The sequence below is a fragment of the Neolamprologus multifasciatus genome, chromosome 17, assembly GCF_963576455.1.
Source record: "Neolamprologus multifasciatus chromosome 17, fNeoMul1.2, whole genome shotgun sequence".
NCBI lineage: Eukaryota > Metazoa > Chordata > Actinopteri > Cichliformes > Cichlidae > Neolamprologus > Neolamprologus multifasciatus.
The window spans coordinates 25,791,562-25,808,198 of NC_140455.1; the positions used below are offsets into that span (position 1 = coordinate 25,791,562).

The 16,637-nt window shown below is 39.8% G+C and overlaps 1 long non-coding RNA gene across 1 annotated transcript in view; it reads right to left on the reverse strand.

The window, feature by feature from the left end:
• Window positions 1-16,637, reverse strand: part of LOC146499498 (uncharacterized) — a 46,046-nt gene that overhangs the window by 27,260 nt on the left and 2,149 nt on the right. The window contains exon 2 of the long non-coding RNA XR_014870444.1: window positions 1-16,045. This exon is cut by the window's left edge and continues 27,260 nt beyond it. This is a non-coding gene — a long non-coding RNA (uncharacterized LOC146499498). The remainder of the gene's footprint in view (window positions 16,046-16,637) is intronic.

A 16,637-nucleotide genomic window follows, 5' to 3' on the forward strand; every position in this document is an offset into this window, starting at 1 on the left:
TTTAAAGAGTACTTATTACCTAACTAATAGGGTTGCCAACTCCCAGCAAAAATATTAGGGAACCTCCCCCCACCCTTAATCGATGTAATCAACTTTAATTTAATGCAAGTGTAAAACAAATGCACAGAACTCAATTATTTTTATACAATATTTAAATAGATTCAACATCTTTCTTTAACAGAATTGCAGACTGCACAGATTGTACCTTCCCAAAGGAAAAAGTACTATAGCTTATTAGGGTATATTAGACTTAATAGTTACTATATACAATAATGGATTTCTATACATTTAATCAGATGACCAGTTTTGTTGCAAGATTCAGATCATTATTTATTCAAAGTTTTTAAATGACATAACAAAGAAAATTATTTCTTTGTGCCCCCCTTTCCCTGTTAATGCCCCACCTGGCCCCCGACAAAACTTTGCTAGAGCCGCCCCTGCACAGTTACCAGCCGTCAGCTACATAGAAAAGGATCCTGGTGTTATTTGTCTCTCAGAAACAGTTCATAACTTCCCTTCAACTCATTCATGTCACCTAAAAGGTAAACCTGTTTCTCCATCACCTGTTCAGCTCTGATGATTCAGTAAGGACATCTCCTGGTTTCATCTTCATGTTTCCCTCTCACATATCCAAACGGATGACCAGCAGCTTTTACAGCCGTGGCTCCAGCAAACCTCAGCTGATACTAGAAAGTAATATTAACTACATTCTAACAACAGCTTATCAAGCTTAAACGTGCTACTGTTGTTTATCCGCTGGTCTTCTCTTTCTAGCGCAAAGTGGGCGATAAACAAACAAGAAAGACAGGACTTGCGGCAGAAAAGCCGATCAGCTGATCATTGATCAGTTTCATGTTTGAAGTAATAACATAAATCGCTTCCTTTTCACCTCAATATGGAACTCCGATGGCCAGTCCAGCTGTGGCTCAATATATCAGTTGTTAAGCTTAACGTGGAAAACCTATGCAAACATTCAGGGATGAACTTACACACTTGCTTTACTTCTCTGGGATAGTTTTCGCCGAGATGAAACGCCGCGGTTAGGAAGCATGTAGCAAGGCTCCAAATGCTCCAACAGACCACCGACAGGCCTGGCAGACAACAGCCGCTCTGTCACGTGACACATACTGCTCCGATGCACCAAGCTGGGTTACACCAAGTAGCACGTTTTGTGAGATGATTTCGTGATACTTCGGATCGGATTACATTTTTTATTTCTCTCCGATATCCGATCCAGTAATTTAGGTCAGACCGATACCGATACGTAATATCGGATCGGTCCATCTCTAACAAAAACCGAACACTGCAATTATTATTTCAAGCGGAACACAGACTGGCTTTATGCAATTATTCTTCCTTTACTGATTCACTTGGTTCTTGGTGTGGTTTAAACTTTATGTAATAAAGTTCACGTAAAGCGTGACATTAATATGTTGAAAACATTGCAGTTTTTGTGAGTGAGTATGTGCACTTACATTTACAGTATCTGCCTGTGTCTTCCAGGCTCAAATGAATGAGTGAGAATTGGGCACCTGGAGTTTTTGAGGGTTTTTTTTTCACCCAACATTTCACACTAGACAAACATCCACTTTCCACTAGGTCAGACAATTTCCCTAAGTAAATTAGAGACACTGTTTGTTCTACCAGCATAATCACTGGGAAACAGCCACACCTGTTATACAATATATGAAATGGAAGGGGCATGTGGGGGGTAAATGTAATTTGCAGAGCCTGACGCTCGACAAAAATACCAAGCAACATGGAAGAAGTGGGATGATAAGTAATCAGTAGCAGGATTAGAAAGAAGCATTACAAGAAGTAATTGAGTCACACATTTCTCACAGTTGTGATAGCAGTGGGGGTTTCAAATAATGCAAGCACTGACCGTGAGAGGCTGCCTCTCAGTTCCCGATGATCCTAAAGATGCTGATAGTACAAACGCATCTCTTTGAAGATGCACCGGGCCTTTTGTGGTCATCCACAGTGCAGACCACGAGGTGGACAAAATTAGAAAGCACACTTAGCGAGGGCAAAGGTAGCGGTCACTGAAGTGAGTGCTACAGCTGTCCAACTAGTAGAAATTTTCCATGCATGGATCACCTGTTTAAAGTAGCTTTGCTCTTTGCATGGCGATCAGAAGTACAGCCATTCTTTACTTATGTAGAAGTAAAGATACTTGACTTAAAAAGTATTCTGTTAAAAGCTGAGTTACTTTACTCTTCTTTAATCAGGTAAAAATGAAAAAGTACAGGCTCTAAAATCTAAATCTACCTACAAAATGTAACCCAATATTTCTCAAGCTATTGTGGCTGATTTCCATCCCCTACACCAACAGTATACTCTTGATACTACCTTTAGCATTAGCATAAAGGTGGAATTCATTGACTAAATATAAGCATCATCAGCTTAAATTCAAATTCATAACTTGAAAAAAGTAACTTGTTATCATATACAGAGCCAATATCTGATTCAAAAAGAATGACATTACATGCAAGCTTTAAATATTCAGTTTATCAAATGTCACTGAGCAGTTCTTACCTTTAAATCTTTACTGAACACATCACACATACAGGTGCTGATTTTTACAAAAGTAAGGGCAAAGAAGGTGATATTAGTTTACAGGTAGAAAGAGTCTTAAGTGTAAAAAAATCAAGTGTTCATCCTAGTCTGTTTGCACAATGCTAATTTGCAAAAGCAAAGTCATTTTACAGAAAACGTAATGCCCATTAAATTATGATGTCTATCAACATAATGAGGAATTTTTTTTAATTACCATCTTCGACTTTGCAGTGTTGTAAAAAGCTGATATTTCAAGTATCTGCAAATTGATCACTGACTTAACTGTGAGCTACAGTACTGATTTACCCTTGCAGTCAGTGTTTTCTTTGTCGCGGCTTTTAAAGTATTTGTTATTTTTCTAATTAAAAAATTCTTTCAGCTTTATGCGATTTTCCGATGCTTCATTTTAGTCGCACTCCTGAAAGTTCAGGAGTGTTATGCAAGTAGCAGCTGTGATCAACTAGAGGAAATGAGGAATGAGCTAAAGAGAGATCCGATTTTCTCCAGGTTTTCTCCCTTGGGGTCTACATCAGTATGCGACCCGGATAAAAGTGACATCACTTGCGACAGTCTATCACATTTTATGCGGGCCCCTCTGGATTCACAGAGCGCAGTACACCACTTCACATATTTAGCTGTGCAGTACTGCAATAATATGTAAATCTAGATGGAAATTTAAAATGACTGAAGTGATCAGGGTCCAAAGTCCTCTACAAGCCTTCCTCTGTGAACTCTTAAGTAATAAAAATGTCCTGACAATAACTTTTTTTTTGTTTCATTATCGTTATTTACTGTTGTTGTTCTCTTGGGTGCTGTGAATTCTGCTGTTGGGCTCAGCCTCCTGCTGTGGAGGGTGAGCTTGGGCTCTTTATTTGGCCTGTAGCGATGCAGTTCTGGCTTGCTGACACCTGATAAACTTGAATCCCAAAGAGCTGAAGGTGTGGACATGATACAGAGCTACTCCCATGGAAATGCAAAACTGTGCACTACTTTTCCATGTGTGGTCCCACACCACTTGTACAGCTTGTAAAGGAAAGAAAAGACCTATGCGGGCAGACACCTGACATTGGAACCTATGCAAAACCGTAACCAAATCCCCAAATTTATTAGACCAAGAGCTGGTAAGTTTCCCTTCAGTTTAAACTATTTTTTAAGACAGTGGAGCTTTCCCCTCTGTCTAGGGCCTGTTTTTAAAAAAGCACAGGTCAATTTTCCATATGAACAAAGGACATGATTATATCAGCAGAGTTTTTCATTAATTCTGAACACTAAAAAAAACATAATATACAAATGTTAAACATCAGGATTAAATGTGTAGTTCAAAACTATCCTAAAATTATTTACTAAAGGAAAGAAGAGTACACACTATGTGCCTCTACATCTTCCCAGCCCATCCCGGGATACCAGCCAACTATACTCCCCTTTTTTAAACCTGTAGGCAACTTTCATTCCAGTATGCAGAAGAATGCTCTACGGATTGTGCAAATAAACAACAAAGATGTGCTTTGCTTTCCTTACAGGAAGGAAGCTACAAAGCTGAATATAGAACGAAAGGGGAAGTATTCCTATAGTAAATGAAAGAAGCAAAAACACTTACTGAGCTTTTATATTTGTGCACTTTTTACATGATCTACTTTTATTCTTGATAATAATTAGAGATCGTAATGTCTGAACAGTTTTGAGATGCTCTACCAGGATCTCTCACTGTCAACAAAGAATGCACTTTCTTTACTCTCTGCAGCCTGATTTTAGTTAAATTTTACAGTCTCTCATCTATTTAAAAAAAAAGTGGATGTATTTTGAGAGGAAAAAGATTGCACGTGTTGTACATTAGCAAGATCTGCCATATGTGGAAACCCACATAGTGATTGCCTTGATTTATAAAGTAGCCTCAAAGAGGAGGGGCTGAAAGATATGAGGAAGAAAAAGGAGCTGCATGGCAGACCTTGTTAAATGAAAGACAAGTGATTTAAAGGCCTTCACTGTAACAGTCCATTGATGCTTTATGCAACATATGTGTATATGCCCTGTGTGTAACCATGTGATATTCTTGAATGCGTGAGTGTGAGTGTGTGTGTGTTTCATTCTTCCCCGTGTCATCCAGTTGTCCCCGGTGAACTATGCACGCCATTAAAGGGTAGCAAGCCCTCGACCATTAGTGTAACAGGATCAGGCCAGTGAAAGCCTTCTGCACACATGCATATACTGTACGTGCTGCAGACGCTCACTCAGTATCAAGAGGGTACACGCACACTCTAAGACTTACTAGAAACCATAACCATTAACACAGCTCCCATTCAAAGCCCTTCACCAGTTAATTATTGAGAGTATATGAATTCCTGACTGTTTGTGGGAGGAAGAAGGGGATCAAAGTGATGAAAGCAGCAGTCATGCACCCCTGCAGCCCCCTTTTCTTGGCTGGAAGTGAAACAGAGACAAGAAGGAGAGCAGAGCAGCAGCAATCCTGTTTACCCCTGAATGTCACCCACACGGCTCTGCATTTTGTTTCCCAGAGGAAAAAGGAAAATGGAAGTCTCCTTGTTTTGTTTTGCTTTTTTTTTCAGCCGTTTTCTTACCCAAGAGGCAGTGCTCACAGCCAGCCACATCTCTTCCAGTAAGCTATAATTATCACTAAACTGACGCAGATTACTGGAGGAGGGAGTGTGTGGGAGAAACAGCGGTGAAGGTTTCGAACAATGCCAGAGAAAATGATAGCCTTGATACGGAGGTCACATAGTAATGGCAAATAGAGCCTAAATGAGTTGATTCTATGGCTCACAAAACATTCCCTATATTAAGCCAATAGAGACAGAGGGGGTTTTGTCCTTGGCTGCTATTAGCATTTTACACTAGATGTGCAGCAAGTAATTACATTTGCCATTGAAAAAACACTTCAATACTTTGAAGAGACAGAGCAGGGAAAATGAGAACCACCGTTATCTGTCTCTGTTGTGCTCAAGTAATGAAACTGCTGTTGATTGAATTAAGAATATGATGAATGATTTCTTGTGCTAGGCTTTAAGGCACGAGCTGGCGTGAGCAAATGGGCTGTGGGCCATATTTGGACAACTTCGGGCCAAATGGTGTTGTATTTCCACATGGCTCGTGTAACATGGGAGGCTATTTGCTGTTAGGGCCAGAGATCAGCTCTGTTGTGAAAAAAGATCTGAGATGGACTGTTTTGGATCTGACACGAAGCACATGTGGTTCTGCGGTGGTGGATATCATGCAAACAATGGAACCTAAACACAGACTTATAGATAAGCATGAATGCAAACATCTCTGGCTAAAGCAAAACCTCAAAACATGTGGAACCAGACTTTACAACACCCCCCTCGTGTTTTTTCTAAATTACCTAATCAGTCCTGTTAAACGTTCTTCTTCTTCCACACCCTCTGCTAAACAGATGTATATCAGAACAACAAGAAGTTGTCTTGCCAAAGCAAGCACTGGGGCCACTCCCCTGCTCTCCTATTGCCAGGTATCTCTGGATTTTCATTGGCCTGCTTGGCAGAGAGATTGCAACACCTCCTGAAGGTTCAGTGACCTCCACTCCTTGTGTCACTATGAAAAGCAAACAAATGACTCAGAGGACAGTCAGCTACAGTGACTAACATTGCAGGTTTTCTAAAAGATCTTTCTTAGTGAAACTTCCGCTGCAGCAAATGTACATAAACATCCTTTTATCATGCTCTATATTCGGCACTCGTTGCTTAACTTGCTGCAAATGCAGTGCATGTGAGTCCAGTTTGCATACAAGGAGACTCTAGCAAGCAACAACCTATTCAATGAAAACAACTTGAAAATAGTTGGGCCTTGGGGCTGAAAACAGCCTGTGGTTATTTTTAACAAGACTCACCTGGGAAATGTAAAATGACACAACCCTAACAGGATCTACATTATGTGTGTACATTTGCATACCATGAGGTGAAAGTGGAGGTTAAGCCTACACACCTGCATCCTTTTTATGGAAGCACAAACACACAGCAGACAGTCCTGCATTTGTACAGCAGTGTAAACTGTGACAAGCTGTCACCTACAGCGTATACAGTTGGCTCGGCAGGACCTTGGCAGCACAAATGGTATAGCAACATAGCTGCCATTAGTGGACTCTGGCTCTGTTTGTGTTGAGGCCTTTCCAGTCAAAACAGGTGTTGTATGGAACCGATTTGGCTTTCATGTTAAAAGATTGTTTCTCACAGTATAAAACCATCATGGAAGTAACAGCACACTGAATATATACTGTACACAGGAGATGCAACAAGCTTTTGTAAAGGATATCTTTGAACATTTGAGAATATTTAGAAAGCAAAAAGAGTGTAAATGTTTCCCTTATGGTGTTGTATTGGATTCTGGGTATGGTCATTTGATCTCATGCCTTGTGTTTGATCTTCTACCTCAGCCCAGAGGAGACAGCAATACAACTTCTGTCAATTCAAGAAAGACAGACAGTGATACAATAAGTGGAACTCTTGCTAAAGAATTCATATCAGCCAGACTCTGGCTTCTTTGATACAACATTTCTATTGGTGCTTATGCTTTGTGAATTATGCATTGTTTAAAAAGTCAAACTGACATTATTTTTGTGGTTATTAATCCTTCCATGAGCTACACTACAAAAGAGCTCCATCTCAACAGCATTGCAGTATAGCAGCATAGTGAGATCTCACAATTTTGCACGACCTTGTCTTACTGCGGCCAGAGGAATTTTCAACACATATGATAGAAAATCACTTTACTGTACAGTAGAAAATGGGTTCAGATTCACTATAAAACTATTATTATTCATGTTTGAAAGACCACATTGTAAATATGATGACTTTTTCTGTGATAACTCTAGCTTGCCAATGTGAGCTGGTACATGATCCTAAACAACACCAAATAACTTACACCGAAAGATTTAATATTTAATCTGGAGAAAAGTACCAGTCTCCACACACAGACTACACTATATTGTTTTTCTGATAAGATGGCAGATAGGATGATTACAGAGTCGTAGATTCTTGCTATGCTGGACCCGCAACTGATTCCACAGTAATCAAACATCGTTCGTGGCAGGTTCAATGTGGTGCTGGTACACACTGCCCACTAAAAGAATGTAAACAAGTTGTCTATAGGATTGTTTAAGAACTCTGTGGACCTGTGTGGTTGCTGATATAATCAGCTGAATGCATTTTCTTTTTTTGCTTACATAGCCAAAAATAGAATCTACATTTAATTGTGAGGAGCATTCCAATTAAATATAGCTTACATTTCTCTCCCTCCCTCCTTCCACCTTCCCTTTCATCCTTGGACTCTCCAGTTGGATTAGTAAAGCCCCCTTCCTTCCAAACTAAACATTGTGATGAAAAAAATAAAAATCAAAGAGTGGGTGTGCAGTCTGTATCCACCATGACACATGACTTACACTGAAACCACAAGGCTGTGCCCACCCCCGCCATAGCGACTCACCCTTGTCTGGGGCCTCCCTTGCACACATTTTTTTCATAGCTACCATGGTTTTGTTTCTGAATCAGCGAGCATGCCTGCTGATGCAGAAACAGTTCATAAGTTGAATAATTTCTAGCTCTGCGTGCTTGTAGGCTTTAGACTTTATGAGCTGGGGGCTCGATCACTTCATGGCTTGTACCTATAGTTGTGCTGTAAACACAGTAGACCTTTTCTAAGACTGAGGAATCTGGACAATTTACACAAACATAATTTTTGTTCACTTCAGACAGTTTGGAGTACTCACGATGATATTCTACCCTCATTATTTTATTGATACGTTTTATTAATATCATTGTATTTTAATCTAGCAAACTAGGTTAAGCTATAAATATGTATGTGCTTGTGGTTCATGCTATTTACCTGTCTGCATGAAACTATACCCCGTTCTTATTCACTGGTTGTCAAACAATGCAGTTGTGTCAAAGCCTCTGGGAACAAGTATGCAGAAATTTGGCATCTGTTCAATAACACATTGAATCATGGCAAAAGTAGCAACAGATTTCCCACCCCAGCTCATATGTTAGTTTGTTCAAGGCATTTAAGTGCACTGGATAGCCTAATGTGGTATTTTTCAATAATAGGTGGAACATTTTAATGCAAAACACATACAAGCCCTGTACCAAAAATGGGTTCGCACACATCATTTCAATTCAAACTGTTGTGATGTGTGCCAAAACATAAAGGGAAGATGTACCAGGCTACAAATGGTATCTAGCCCAACTGAAGTGCATTACAGAGAAATGCATTGCTTGGCTCCATACACATAAGGGATATAGCAGAATGATACTAACTCATTTGAATAGCATTCATTCAATTGTTTTATAGTACTCTGTACTTAAGCGTATGTTGTGCAGTGAAGGACATGCAAGATTCAAAGCGATACAAAGTGCAGTGAAATTTATGAGGCAGCTGTGTTTATGGGAAAAGGCAGCACTAGCTTGCTATAAAACTACAGCCTGATAGCTGGCAGAGCAGTCGCTCTGTAACTGCAATCATTCTAATACATATTATGTTAGACATTAGAGTATAAACTGTTGCCAAAGTCAATGATTGTGGTAGGTGGAAGACAAAAAGAACAGCCAGCTCTTCCAAGTAGTTTTCAGAAAAAAAAAATTTATCCCATCTTTAAACTTTTAGGATAAACTATCCAAATTAAAAAATGCATATGATGAATTCAGCCAGTTATTTTGAGTGGTGCAAACATGATACTAAACTGAAAGTCAAACACGTTGAATCCCTTAAGCACTGCGCATTAGTTTGGAAAGGAGTGATGGCTTTAGAAGTGATAGTGCTCAGTGAAGCAAAGTAGTGAGGAGTGTTGTCTAGACTGTTGCAAAATGAATGAGGCAGACTTTGTGGTCAAAGCCATATATTTCCCGACAGCTTGCGCAAAATCACTTAAAACTGATGGAGATGAAAACAACAAGGCAGAAATGGCCATTTTGAAATTTTAATCAAACTACATGAGGCTCAAAGGCACAACCTGCAAACCATAAGTGCAACCACTCAATATTGAAAGCACATAAGTGAAACTTTTCATTACTGGCAAATTTAGTCAAATGCTCTAGTGTTTATAAAAGGTTTGTTTGTGTGTGTTATGACTTAATATTTTCTTCAGCAGTACCCCTAATGAAATTGTCAAATTGAAAATTATAGAGAGAGCTATGATTCATACATTTATGTGACGATATATGTAGGCAGTGGCTCTCTGAAATCTTTTTTTCAAGGAAAAACATTTTTGCTGACTCAGTTTGGGGTTTTTTAGGTAAAGCACGATCGTGCCAAGAGTGCCTTGGAATTTTTTTAAGTATAAATATATGTATATAGGTACCCTTTCCAAAGAGCACTGCAAACAATAACAATACAATTCCAGGAAGGGTTCCCACAAAAATATTTTTCATGTCATGGTAAAAAGAAAGTCTAAGGTTTTACATGTTAGGACAAATCATGACATATTATACCACGCCATTATTTATTTCATGAAAAATTAAATAAAGTAAATAAATACTGACATATAGAAACAGTGTGTGAAAAACGATATACACCCTTACTACTTTCATAGGAATTTAGAGGGTAAGTAGCAGCCTTAGTCAAATGCACAGAGATTAACTAATTATTAGCAAGTGTGACCACCTCTCATTCAAGACAGCTGCCAGTCTTCCCAGGAGTGGACGTCCCAGCTAATTCATCCCAAGGACAGATTATGCAATGCTCAGAGAAACTACAAAAACAAATCAAGTGCTACATGACAAACTCTACAAGCCTCTGTTAGCATGTTCAATGCTATGTAATGTTTATGACAGTACAACTAAAAAAAGCCTGAGCAAGTATAGATTGTTTAGTAGGGTTGCCAGGACAAAGCATCTTCTTTCTAAAGAAAAAACAGCAGCGTAACTTCGGTTTGCAAAGTTGCATCAGAACAAACCACAAGACTTCTGGAACAATGTCCCTTGGACAGATAAGATGTGTGGAGATGTTTCACAATAATCTACAGTGTCACATCTGGTGAAACACAAGCATATCAGCACAAATACCTCATACCAGCGGTCAAGTATGGTGGTGGAGGGGTTTGTTTTGCAGATACAGGACGTGGGCGTTTTGCAGTCACTGGGTTGACTATGAACTCTCCTGATAAAGTCACACATTGAAAACAATGCACAAAGTTATTGTTGCTACAACCTACTGAGTCACAGGGTGTACTTTTTTCCAAATAAATAATGAAACAGTGGAATATGTCCTTCATTACTGTTTATCTCAGATTGCATTTACCTTATTTACCAAACCAGATTAGACATCAGCAGGTATGAAATTACTGCCTACTGACCTGTCAGTTCTCCAGAAAATAGCATCGCTATTCCTGGAAGATCCCACAGACCTCTGCGGAGAGAGTAGGAGGGTGTGAAGTTTGTCAGTAGCATCTAATGACTTAATGTTTCCCTGATGAGTATCAGTAAGAAATATAGATTCTTAGACCCCGCTTTATTCCTTGATGTTTTTCCTGTTAGCGCAACACATTTTTACAACAATTTCGTTGTTCATTAACCATGAATATCTAATCCTAAAACGCTATCTCAACATTGTACATGTAAACCTTGTATCAATTTTGTACACAAACTAAGCCTGTGTTTGATTTCTTTGTTTATATTTAATCTTTACTCTCAAACCCTTGCACACACCGAGTCTGCAGCTGAGAGGATAAAAACCAGAACTATCAGGAGCAGGTTATATTGCAGAGTTTTGGTTAAACATCAGCTCTAAGCATTACATTTTTAGTTATCCTTATATGCACAGCATGTTTTACATGAAATACACTTTACATATGCAAGTTGTTAAGTCGTCCCTTACTAAAACCACAGAGTAAAGCACAAACGGCGTGTAGTATTGTCACAGAAGTGCTGCACGTATTAATTTAGTGATGCAGAAAATGCATAAATTGCTGTTACACTTGATGCTAATCTGCTGCAAAGGCCACTTTAGACTGTTGGAAGTGCAGCTACAAGAACACACACACCATAAATACCTGTCCAATCAATCAAATCACTTCAATTTTCCTCTGTAGAGAAACTCAAGTGATTTCCACCATCTCCTTTATCAAGTAACCTTTAATGTTTAAATGGAACCAGTATAACGTCATGCAGCGGTCACCTTAGAAATAAACAGCAGCACTGACGGCACACTCAGCCGTGAAATAATTAACTGGAATTAAAATGTTTATTTTACTACTCTGTGCATTAAATCACCAGATTAACGATTTTCTGCAGCATTAATCGCATGCCCTTTTTGTTGGTCACCATTTTGTCATCTTCTGATAATGTCTCTGGCTGGAGTAGGTGGCACTCGTAGGGATCATTTTCTTGGGAAGGAGAGTCTTATGACTCATGAAGCATCCCTTTTAGAAGGGTTAGATGCTTCTAACACTAGGCCTTTCATGCAAACACGCAGGTGAAATCCTGGATTAATTTAGTAAGTTGACAAACAGCTTCATGTGACCACTTATCCAGATTACAAGTCTTAGTGAATCCAGAAAAATGGAAAAACACTTGGGTATATTAAACTTGCTTCGTAGTGTAGGGCCCTGGAAAAGACCAGATGATTTGTGTGTGTTTGTGAGTCCTGATATATAAAGCTTTAGACTTGACAGACGATGTACTTTCTTTTTACCATGACTGCTTTGTCATTATCTGGTTGTTTGACTTATGGTACCTGACAAGAATATCATGATTTCAACATATCATTGCCCTGGTATTCATGCTTGTTTGGTTGCTGTATATATGTGGTTATTTCTATGCTTTTAATTTGAGGCATGTTTTGGAGAAGCGTTTGAAACAAAAAAATCCCCCTGGGCTGGAAATGATTAGACATCAGTTGAAAACAAAGACAAAAACGGCTCTTTAACAACTCTGGGTCAAACTCTTCATGTGCATTTAATGAACTGAGACAACTTGTTTCAATTTGTTTGTGAAAACCCACCCACAGCATTTCTGAAGCACAGCTAAAACCTTTAATGAAAATCTAAGTATGTGAAGGTCTTCACGTTGTAGTCATAAGCTCGTGCAGCCAAATTACCTAAAAGCACATGCATCTAATCCAGCTGCTGAGAAAGATAGTATTCACCTATTTGGCAGTGGCCTCTGCACAATACAGCAAAGCTGCTGCTGTTACAATACCAAGGAAGAGCTTAGAGTTTGGAGTACGTCAGGGGCAGAATGAATTTTTTACCAACAGTGATCTGATCCACTTTGACTTCCTGACTCTGAGCCAGAAGTAGCTCAGGAAGCGAAATGACAACTATGAATGAGACCTTTGTTTTACAGGGAAGACCAAAGAGACCATGTGCGTAGCTGAGTATGAGCTGTGTTAGTCATTAGTGAGGGTGAAAAGGTTACTGCTATTTCAGTTCTTAGCGTGTTATTAGTGCAAAGACTTGATTTAGCTTTGGGGCTGCCCTTAAATTGTGCTGGGATTATATAAATCCATGAGAAAAACAACACACCCACTTACACAGCAACAGAGAAGTATAATTTAAAGTACGCGGAAAAACTGTTTTTAGTTTTCCATCTGGTTCTTCTGGATTGCGCTGGCAATCAGTCCCATGTGTTTGAGTGTCTGTGTGCATTTGACCAGGGTCCGCTTAGTAATCTCTAGATGCCGTGAAAAGATCCATATGATCAGCTATCGATCTGGTTGGGTGTCTGCATGAGGCTTGTCTGTCTGTGCTGAGGTCAGCAGGAAGTTCCCACAGGCCCACTGAGTGTAAACACAGCTGTCTGGTTGAGTGTGTGTATGTGTGTGTTGAAGAAGCAATTACAAGATTGGAGGAGGGGTAGAAAGAAGGGCAAAGGGGTCACTGAGAAGACTGGGGGGGGGGGGGGGGGGATGAGGTTAAAGGCGGTGTCAAGATAAGTTTTAAAAAAAAGAGAGAGAAAGAAAGAAAAGTTGTGGAAAAAACTTGGTGCTTTAAAGAGCTGGTAGTAAACATAAGGGCTGAGCTATTCCAGTATCAGATAAGAGATTATAAGGGAGTGGTTACAGCTTCCAGACAACATAAAAGCACACAAATAACTGTGTTTATGTTAGGAGAGAAGTTGCCCCGATTCAGGTCCTTCTAGCTGGATGGTGTAGTCTGGGAAACTTTTAGAGGGATGCCAAATATTCTGATAACACTCTGGTAAACAAAATATCTTCTAAGGGGGGAATGAAAAGCAAAGTCAGGTGGGAATAAAGCAACAAAAACAACATGACTTAGAAAGGGGCTTCAAATAAGTGATTCAGTAAACTGAAGGACAAAGAACAGATTAAGACCAAACAAGGTCAATGTGGCAACTAAAATATTCCAACTTTTAGTTAGTGTCAGGACACTGCTCGGAACACGAGTCCTTTCATCCTAACATATCAAACATTTAAGCTCACGGCACTTTGCAACTTTCAGGCCAACCACAACACTAACAACTAGTATTAGTAGCAGTTGAGTATGCAGTTTTATAGTAGTCTAATGAGTAACTTAGTCACCCAGGAGAGCTTAGAACTTTGTAACAGAGGTAGTCCATTAATAACAGGGGTTAATGGTTCAATATTAGCTCCTGTTTACATGTTAAACATAGACTATATATAAATGATGTACCCTCAAGGTCTTATCAGAAGTGCTTTAAACCTGCATTCCTTTTAAAACCCAGCATGTCTACTTCTCTCTTTCTCTGCAACCTCACTAAACACTTTCACCGTGAGTTTATTGTTTCAATTAGTTTCACGTGGTTTCAGGTCTTTTATAATTAAACAGTGTTCATTTTAGAAATGATGTTCCCATTTAGGACAAAATAGACAATAAAACAGAGGATGCTTTAGGGCATGACTGCCATTCAAGCAGACTATCAAACTACCAAAATGTCAAACTCGAGACTTCAAAACAGAAAAGGGCCTAGAAAGGGTCTTTACAAGGGCCTCAGTTATATAAGCTGAGAGACTGGTTGGCAACCGCCTGCCCACCTCCAGTCGCTAGGCAAAAGTGTGTTATTTGTGGCAATTTGTCGCAAAGAAGATCCCAAAAACCAAAACTAAAAACCTCCTTGTGATTGCTTTGGTTGCTATCAAATTGCTGTTGTCAGTCATACTTGGTGTGGAAGACACTGACTTGTCTGCAAACCCTTGCAAACTACTAGCAGAAGAGCAGTGAAGCTGGAAAATGTGCAGCACGTAGGGTTAAAGAAAGCTGTGCCCTTAAAAGCAGACGTTCTCCATTTCTATCTTGCTTCGCAGTCTTTCAAGTTTCACTACCACTTGGCAAATTGTTGGCAAGTATTTGCAGATAAATTAGCGTCTTCCACTCAAACTGTGAACAACTATAGCAGTGCGCTAGCAAACAAAGCAATCTCAAAGACGGTTTTCCCCTTGCAATCAGCAGTTGCCAAATGATCACCTTTAGGTCTTTATGGCTGAAGCCTAAGAAAGGCCCTTAAACTCTAAATTGCTCATGGAGCAATTAACTGATAGCAGCGCATAAAAGCTGAATAAGTGATCTAATGTCCATCTCAGACTATGACATATGAGGCCTAGGCTATTTCTTGGAATCCGTGCCATTGTAGACCAGTAGGTTGGTCCATATTTTTTCCTTCAAGTTTCCCTGAAGTCCTTTAAATTAATATGATAGAGCTTAGCAATCTTACACCTTTTCGTAAACGATTTAATTTCACAACATCAATATCGTTCACTGTTTCCATAAACAAATAGTTTCCAACCTGACTCAGACAATAGCGGAGGGAGGTCACAAATTTAGCGACAAATCAGGTCATCCATAAATCTTAGCAGATCGTGTTGCATTCGAATACCAAAAAGATACTCAAAATGTCACGTACAGGGCAAAAATGTTAAGTGGAATTTACAAAGTTCAACTCATAGCCACAAAAGGCATTAAAAGGTGAAATTTAAGTGCTTTGGTAGTATGATGGGAGCTGACAAAATGCAATATTAGCAAAATATAATAGGAAACATAGACCGTAATAGATGCTTTAATGCATATTTTACCCCAAGTGGTGATTTCTGCTTGTCGTCTGTTTTATTTGAATCTTGCAGAGACTAAATGGGTTTTCAAGAGGCCAGAGCTGCGATGTTCAGGTCACTGAGGGATGTTTGGTCAGCAGACTCACAGAACAGAGGTGAAGGGAAGGTACAGTACTGGACTGAAATGAGTGTATGAGCATGTGCATTTACAGAAAATACCAATGCAAGCATGTTAGAGTCTCATAACTAGGCCAGGAAGAGATGCGTGTTAATCACAAGGTTCATGTTAAATAGAAGACGTTTGTTTCGAAGCTTGTTTTGATGCAATGAGAACCTCGGGGTGTTTCGGTCAAAAGGCTAAAGGGCGGAGGTCAGGGGTCACAATCTGAAAATTTTGTGCTTCTGAGGTTCTTTCAGAGGCAACCACCTTTGTGTGGTGGACAGATTTATTTTAAAAACACACACACAAAAAGGAATCTCAAACAGGGTTTTGTTCTACGCGCTAAAAAACAGTAATAGTCCTCTTCAGGAAAGTTTTCTCCAAGCATGACATCCCGGTGTACTTCAGACCCAGCAACACACTCAGACAAAAACTGGTTCACCCGAAAGACAAAACGCCAAAACACAGACTTAACAATGTGGTGTATGCCGTACAGTGCAGCGAGGAATGCCCAGACCTCTACATTGGAGAGACCAAACAGCCACTTCACAAGCGCATGGCACAACACAGAAGAGCGACCTCCACAGGACAAGATTCAGCTGTCCATCTGCATCTTAAGGATAAAGGACACTCTTTCGAGGATGCCAATGTTCACATTTTGGACAGAGAGGACAGATGGTTTGAAAGAGGAGTGAAAGAAGCCATCTATGTCCACTGTGAGCGACCATCTTTGAACAGAGGCGGTGGTTTACGACACCAACTCTCTGCCATCTATAATCCAGTTTTGAGATCCCTTCCCAGACGCCTTAAGGCCCACTCACACCCTGGGCCATCTGACCTCAGGAATTCGCATGATAAGGTGGGGCCAGGTTTCACAATGAAATCACCCGAAACTCTGGCTGATTGGGACCCACACCCAGTTCCACACCTTGGC